This window comes from Nomascus leucogenys, chromosome 3 (genome assembly GCF_006542625.1).
Source record: "Nomascus leucogenys isolate Asia chromosome 3, Asia_NLE_v1, whole genome shotgun sequence".
Taxonomy (NCBI): domain Eukaryota; kingdom Metazoa; phylum Chordata; class Mammalia; order Primates; family Hylobatidae; genus Nomascus; species Nomascus leucogenys.
In genome coordinates, this window is record NC_044383.1 from 87,364,650 (window position 1) to 87,372,751 (window position 8,102).

At 38.4% G+C, this 8,102-nt stretch overlaps 1 pseudogene; it reads left to right on the forward strand.

The window, feature by feature from the left end:
• Positions 1–1,801: 1,801 nt before the first annotated feature.
• LOC100580345 lies at positions 1,802–2,689 on the forward strand (annotated as a pseudogene).
• Positions 2,690–8,102: the final 5,413 nt, after the last annotated feature.

Genomic DNA, 8,102 nt, shown 5'->3' on the forward strand with positions numbered 1-8,102 from the left:
GTATACTGCTCAGGTGATGGGTGCACCAAAATCTCACAAATCACCAGTAAAGAACTTACCCATGTAACCAAACACTACCTGTGTCCCAATAACCTATGAAAAGAAAAAATTTCAAATAATAATAATAATCAAAATTTTAAAAAAGGAAAACAAAAAAATGAAGATATAGTAAACCAAATAGTGCCAGAATAAAAGGGAGGAAAGAGTAGTTCCTCAAAAGAAATTTTTAAAAAATATTACCATGGAAAGGGTAAAAAACAGTACATATCCAGGAAAATTAGTACTGAAAGGAAGAAAGAGAGCCAATGAAGGAGAAAAAGAAAAAGTGGCTAAAGAGTTATAAGGTAAACAAAGAGTATATTTTAAAAGTTTTCTTCAATCACCAAGGTAATTCCTGTTTCAGAGTTAGGGAGGGTGAAGATTGAGTAAATGTCTTTGGAAATTTAAGTGATTGATGATTTGAAGCAATTTAGTAACATGGTAGGAATGGCATTAGATGTCAAGTGTAAGAGAGTAAATGAGAAGTGAGAAAGTGAAAACAGTGTTGTTAATTGTTTTTGTGTAATAAATGAATGAAAAAAGCAGGGCAATACACGGAGGAAATATCAAGGTCCAGAAAAAAACTGTTACCTGCATGTTGTTTTTAGGATAGAAAAAAAAACAGATATAAATAGAAGGAAAGAACCTATAAGAAGTGAGTCAAGTAAGGAAATAATAAAGTAACGGCAGACAAGAATCCATTCAAGTCTGTGGATGAAGCTATTCTTAACCTTGGTAGAGAGAAGTTTTCCTGGGACACAGGAGGGAAGAAGTAGAGGATGTTTGAATATACAGGGAATATTTAATGTGTTGAGGAATGTATAGCTATACAAATTTTGAAGTGAATATGCAATATGAAAGCCATGTTTCTTTTGGTGTCCTTGAAATTATGAATTGTTCATTGCAAAAATATTTTAAACTACTTCCAATAAGGTAGTGAGATATTACATTTTTATAAAATATTATAAAATTTAGAAAAAATCCAATTTCAAGAATGCAGTCATAGGTTGTAAAAAGCAACATCATTCTCAGTCAATATAAACATATGAAATAAAAACTACAAGTCACAGTTGTCACTGGCTAATTTAACTTGGTGTCCAATTGGTTCCCTAAATGCCAGGTGATACCCTATGATAAATGTGGGTATGCCTATGACCATATGTTAGTGTGTGTGCATGGGACTTGGAGAAAAGAAAATTGGAAGTAATTAGCTTCAAAATAATGATTTTTATCTAGCCTTTAATATCTGAAACTAGATTTGACTTTCTTATACAAGCAAATAATCCACCAAAGTTTGGGGCTGAAATATATTTATCCTTAAAGCATTGTGTGAAAAGGGAAGAATCATTCCTTGCCAACTGTTGTCTTTCTATTATTCCTCCAAGAGATAAGTTAGGATATTAGTAAGACAGTATTTAATGAGACCCCAAACCAGCAACTTAATGGAGTTTTCTTCTCATATAATACTCTAGTGATGGGTACTCCTGAAATCGTGTGGTTGCTTTCTCAATTTAGTCAACCCGGGACGAGAGTACTTTCTTTCTTGTCACTTTGCCATTTCTAGAGTGTTGTTTTCATCTAATAGTTCAAAATGGCTCACAGTCATGATCATATATATTTCAAGCAGCAGTCTAAAGGAAGAGGAGAAGAAAAGGACATATATTTGGGAACATGAGTTGAAAGTGCACCTATTGAGGAGCCGCGCGCTGCTGGTGCTGTTGCCGCCGCTGCTCTCGCTGCGGTCACTCAGGCTGCGCCCGCTTCTTCAGGGCCCAGTCCCTTGGACCCATCGCTGCTTCTAGACCCTACTGCAGTCTTGGATATTGCCGGGAAAATGTCTGATGAATTTTCGTTGGCAGATGCACTACCTGAACACTCCCCTGCCAAAACCTCTTCTGTGAGCAATACAAAACCTGGCCAACCTCCTCAAAGCTGACCAGGCTCCAACCATTGGAATAATCCGAGTGCTCCACCTTCGGTGCCATCTGGACTCCCATCAAGTGTAACACCCTCCACTGTGCCTTTTGGACCAGTACCAACAGGAATATATCTCTCCGTGCCTCCCACCGGACCACCTCCAGAACCCCCAGCACCCTTTACTCCTTCTGGACCATCATGCCGCCCACCTGGTGGTCCTTATCCAGCCCCAACTGTGCCAGGCCCTGGCCCTATAGGGCCATATTCTACACCAAATATGCGCTTTCCAGAGCTACCCAGACCATATGGTGCACCCACAGATCCAGCTGCAGCTGGTCCTTTAGGTCCCTGGGGATCCATGTCTTCTGGACCTTGGGTGCCAGGAATGGGAGGGCAGTATCCTACCCCTAATATGCCATATCCATCTCCAGGGCCATATCCCGTTCCTCCTCCTCCCCAAGCCTCTGGGGCAGCACCACCTGTTCCATGGGGCACCGTTCCACTAGGAGCCTGGGGACCACCAGCACCATATCCTGCCCCTACAGGATCATATCCCACACCAGGACTCTATCCTACTCCCAGTAATCCTTTCCAAGTGCCTTCAGGACCTTCTGGTACTCCACCGATGCCTGGTGGCCCCCATTCTTACCATTAAGTTAACAATGGACAAAGAGATGACGCTTTGCTTCTTGAAGTACATATATATGCACATGAATGCATATATAAAAATTGCTGGTTTCACTATTAGAGGGCATTCATGAAGGAACAACTCTTGCACCTCTCAGAGAAGATAACTGCCTCTTGTACTCGGATGTGTAGTACATCATATGTATACAATCAGATAAAAGCATAGAAGTAAATCATTCAGTTGTGATTTTTATTTGGTTTTCTTGGAAAGTTAAAGTGATAAAGTATATTCACTAGCTCTTTGACAGAATTTGTTTAAACTATGAAACTACACACTTAAAAATCTAAGATGTGGATTGTTGTTAGAATCTGTGACTTCATTGGCAAATTATTTCAAGTATTTTTCTATCATCACTTTCCCCTTCTAAATAAATAAACTTTGAGAATAACCCATCATAATCCAAACAAATGATGCTTCACCATTTTGAGCTGCTCTGTCGGACAAATAAACCTAGTCCTCTTGAGGTTATATTTTGGATATCATTTTTAAACTGTCAGTAATTATTGTCGGATGTGGAGTTCAATAGCCAGCCAGTGTTCATTTTTATCCTTGAGCTTTTAGTAAAAACTTCCTGGTTTTATTTTTAGTCATTGGGTCATACAGCACTAAAGTCTGCTATTTATGGAAACTAACTTTTTTGTTTTTAATCCAGGCCAACATGTATGTAAATTAAATTTTTAGCTAATTGATTAAAAAAAAAGTACACCTATCACTTACAGTCACATTTTATTTACCAGACTTAAGTCACATGGTGACATCCAGTTGCAAGGAAAGCTAGAACATACAGTCCTCATTTTAAGCAACTATATACTTAGTTAAAAAGCATGGGTTCTATTACTGTAAGAGATAAAGAGATACTTAGAGATAAATGTTTCACCCATAAAGTTTTTCCTCAGTGAAAGCAAACATACTGGTATTAAGCAGATAAGGGTAGCCTCTCTTCAGTTCTTATCAGAACTGAACCTCAGGGAACAGAATGGAATGGAATGTCAATAATAACTTTTATCTCTTTCAAGCATATGAAAATTGAACTAGTAGAAGATGGCTAAATAAAATGCTGGATATTAATTATTTTAAAAATTAATTTTTCCTGAAACTTAAACTATTCTTAAGCATTTTTATGATTAAGTGAAATTTTCATTCACTCTGCCCACAACTAATTAAGCATATATCTCATCATCCACACTTTGCTAAGCATTGTGAAACATTCCAAAGAAAAATATGATATGATCTCTATTCTCAAGGAATTTACAAGAACTTACAGTTTGGGTAGGAGACAAATTTAACATTCACAAGACTTTTCAAGAACAATTAGGTGCTGAGTTGTGTGGTACTTCTTTTATGAATACAAAAGGAGTCTAAATTAAAGATAGGCCCCTGTTGGCTGCAGGAGATTAAAAGCCTTTGTGGAAAACTGAAACTTGAATTGATCATATAAGTATAGGTAGAATTTATTTATAAAACCTTTCATATGTAAACTCTTAAAAGGTGCATTTGTAGGATTCATTCTGGAGTATAAAGATACTGAATTTTAAAATTCTAATTTGTTGCTGGTGATAGTTTAAAGGATAAAAGTGGCTGATTCAGTGTATAAGCCAGTTTTATTTCTGTGTTTTTGCTTTAGGTTGTATCCACAAGTACCAGCAGAGTGCCTGACACATAGTAGACATAAGTAAGTATTTGTTAAATAATTTTCTTTTTATAATAGTGTTTCCTTTATTGTTTGACCAAGAACTTTTAAAAATTGAGCTATAGCTTTTTTAAACATTGAAGTGTTCCACAGTATAGAAACCTTAAGTGAACAGTGCTATACACCACTTCATACAACTGATAGATGCAGGAGGACGATAAGAGAGGGTCCCGAGAGAAGCTCCCACTGGCCTGGGCATGGGGATGATGGGGTGGAGTCTCAGGAAATTCACGCCATTTGCAGGGGGCAGGAGCCTGGGCTCATCAGTTCCTGTGTGGTGACCTGGGATTCAATCTGTGAGGCCTGTTAACAGGAACCCCTCTTGCTTTGCAAAGTATTTTTTTCCTTTTTGCCCAGTAAATTCTATTCCCCCTCACCCTGCAAAGTGTCTGCATGCCTAATTTTACCTGGTCACATGGCAATAACTTGGTTTTTTTTCTCAACAGTTTTGGCACCCAGAACTTGGGACATGAAGAAGGGTGAGTGAAATGTGGACCGAAAACCTCTCACTTTCATTTCGGAGTATTTTGTTCCTATGACATTTTTCTTCTTTTTTTGAGGACAGTAACAGCACCTATCTTTTTTCTTTTCTTTTCTTTTCTTTTCTTTTCTTTTCTTTTCTTTTCTTTTCTTTTCTCTTCTCTTCTCTTCTCTTTTCTTTTTTCTTTTCTTTTCTCTTACAATATGGGAGGTGGTCCACACCCACCACAACAGCCACAAGCATGCCTGCGGGATGGTTGGGCAAGCAGTGGCTCCCCACCTGCCTTCTCTCCCAGCTGGGTGGGGTGCATGGCCCTGACTGCCAAGTGTGTGCAGTGTCCAGCTGCATGGCAGGAATGAACCACAGCCACTACCCAGGCCCCAGGGCCGCCTTGGGGGCTTGGGCCCTGCACAGCTGGCTGGCCAGACTCCCGCTGGGTCCATGCCCAGGGGAAAGGAACCAATTTGCAAAAGAATATGAAGTTCTTCCCCCAGGCATCTTTCCAACCCTGCACTTTAACTTTTGTTTCCTTTTCTCTATGTAGTCAGCAGTTAATTTTTATGTGAGAGGTTTTTTTTTTTTTTTCTTTTTGGAAAACATTTTAACCAGGCCAGGACCCCAGTGATCACTGTTTATATTCTCTGTAAAGTTTTAGTTATGAAAAAGGATTTGTGAGATTGGTCTTAAGCGATAGCCAATCCGGTGTGCTTTGCATGACTTTCTGAATGATCAGCAACAAACTTTGCTACAGGCCTCCCTCTTGTTTTAGGTCCTTGAGGGCATGATGTGTAACCCCGTGGCAATGCTTTGTTTAGCGTCTGCACAGCCAAGATTCAATCCTGGCTTAAGAAATGACTCCTTTCTGCTTTGATATCTGTGCGACCTTTGTCATTTATTGATTCTCTTCCTCTACATGAACCACCTTGGATTTTCCTTTCCCTGAGCTTTCAGTAAAGTTTGAAAGCCAGAAATATTGGCTGCTTGGCACAGCTAAAGTCAGGTAATCAGGGTGTTAAAAGGATTTTCTTAAAGAGCATTCAGCTTAATTAAAAGTGGATATCCAAATTATAGGTATATTTAAAAGATCTTAATGTTTTTCTCTTCTAGGATCTTGTTTGGCTGGAAAAAGTGTTTTTTTGTTTTGTTTTGTTTTGTTTTGAGACGGAGTCTCACTCTGTTGCCCAGGGTGAAGTACAGTGGCACAATCTCGGCTCACTGTAACCTTTGCCTCCCAGGTTCAAGTAATTCTCCTGCCTCAGCCTCCCAAGTAGCTGGAATTACAGGCACCTGCCACTGCGCCCAGCTAATTTTTGTATTTTTAGTAGAGACGGGGTTTCACCATCTTGGCCAGGCTGGTCTTGAACTCCTGACCTTGTGATCCACCTGCCTCGGCCTCCCAGTGGAAAAAGTTTTATTCTCAGTGAATGGAATTCTTTTTCTCCATTTTGCCTTGCCACTTTCAATGCATGCATGAGAAAGGAGAGACCTCTGTTTTCCTAATGGAACCCCAGGAATTAAAAGTGGATAGAGATTCCTCTCAAAATCTGTTTTTGCCCCCAATTATGCCTGTTTATTAGGCCTTAGAGGCTATGTGTTTTCCTGGCCCTGTCTCTTAAAGGACTCCACCAGGAGGCCAATAATCCAAGTAGGAGACTGGCAAGCAAAAGATCTTATGGCAACTGGGTTTTCTTCTGCCTGTCTGTGTAGTTTTATGTATGTGTTGTGTTTGTGATGTCTATAAAAATAGCTCAAATTAATTGGCCTAAAGGAAGATGAGTGCTTGCATCAAATATTTTTCAAAGGGAAGATAAAAGCTGTGATACTTTTTAATTCATGTGACTTTAATCTTTGAGAAATAAAAACAGCCTTAAAGATTATAGGGGCCAGGTGCGGTGGCTCACGCCTGTAATCCCAACATTTTGGGAGGCCGAGGCAGGTGGATCACTTGAGGTCAGGAGTTCAAGACCAGCATGACCAACATGGTGAAACCCCATATCTACTAAAAAAAATACAAAATTAGCTGGGTGTGGTGGTGCATGCCTGTAATCCCAACTACTTGGGAGACTGGGGCAGGACAATCACTTGCACCCGGGAGGAAGAGGTTGCAGTGAGCCAAGATCACACCATTGCACCCCAGACTGGGCAACAAGAGCTAAACTCCATCTCAAAAAAAAAAAAAAAAAAAAAGATTATTGGTAAAATCCCAGATGTCGTCAAAATGTAAGTGAACTAAATTATGCAGGTCTGATACTAGGTTTGCTAAATGTTTTAAAGTTATAACTGCTTTTTGGGTTTTAAGAACTCTTTGAATTGCCTGCTCCACAATTGGTAAGGCCCAGGGACATATAAAATTGACTATGCCCTTAAGTATGCTGGAAGGAATCAAACCTTGGCTGCACCTACCACATAATTAAAGCTACTTGCTAGGTTTTATATTAAAGTTAAAAATTGCTGGGTGTTACCATTATACCATTATAACATTAAAACATGAAACTACTAGAAATAGATTTACATGTTTGGTGTGTAAGAATAGTAACTTTTTTTAGTAAAAGATTATAAAAAGGCATGGAAATGTAAATTCTTGCCTAGGGTTAAAGAATTGTTTTAAATCAGATAAGATAAAGCTAAAGTTCAAACAAGTGGTGGAAGGATTGTAAAAATTAATCTTGCAAAAATTCCATGTGTGAACATATTGCCTAAATTCAAAAGGGTGTTATATGGTTTTTCTGTAAATTGAGCATTGAAATAAAAGCACAACAAGGTACTCTTAAGGCACTAATCTGCTCTTTAGCAAAATTTATGAAGAGTTATAAAAGGTTTTTACTTTTTTACATTTCTGAGTCATTTTGGTAAAATGAATAACTTATGGTAATCTGGAGTTTTGATTCATAACATCAAGTATTTTAAACCTCTTCATATTTAAAAGGCTTCCCAAAACCAAACTTCAGTTTCAAAATTGTCTTTGCTGATGCCTGGCTTTTGGATGCTACAGAGGGCCCCTGGAGTATTTAAAAGAGAGGTAAACAGGATTATTTGACATATTTAGCTGCATGGGATTGCCAGAATGGTGTTCAATCTTCTTTAGGTTATATTTTGGTGGATAATACTAATATATCTTCCAAAATTGTATGACATTTCTAAAGTTCTAATGTCTAAAGTATATGCTATCAATCATAATTAAGGTAGCTATGTTATTTTAAAACACAGAGATAATGAAACTTCTATGGACATTTTGTTATTCACAGACAATTGTCTTGTTTCAATCCCTTTCAAAAGATGGTTTATAA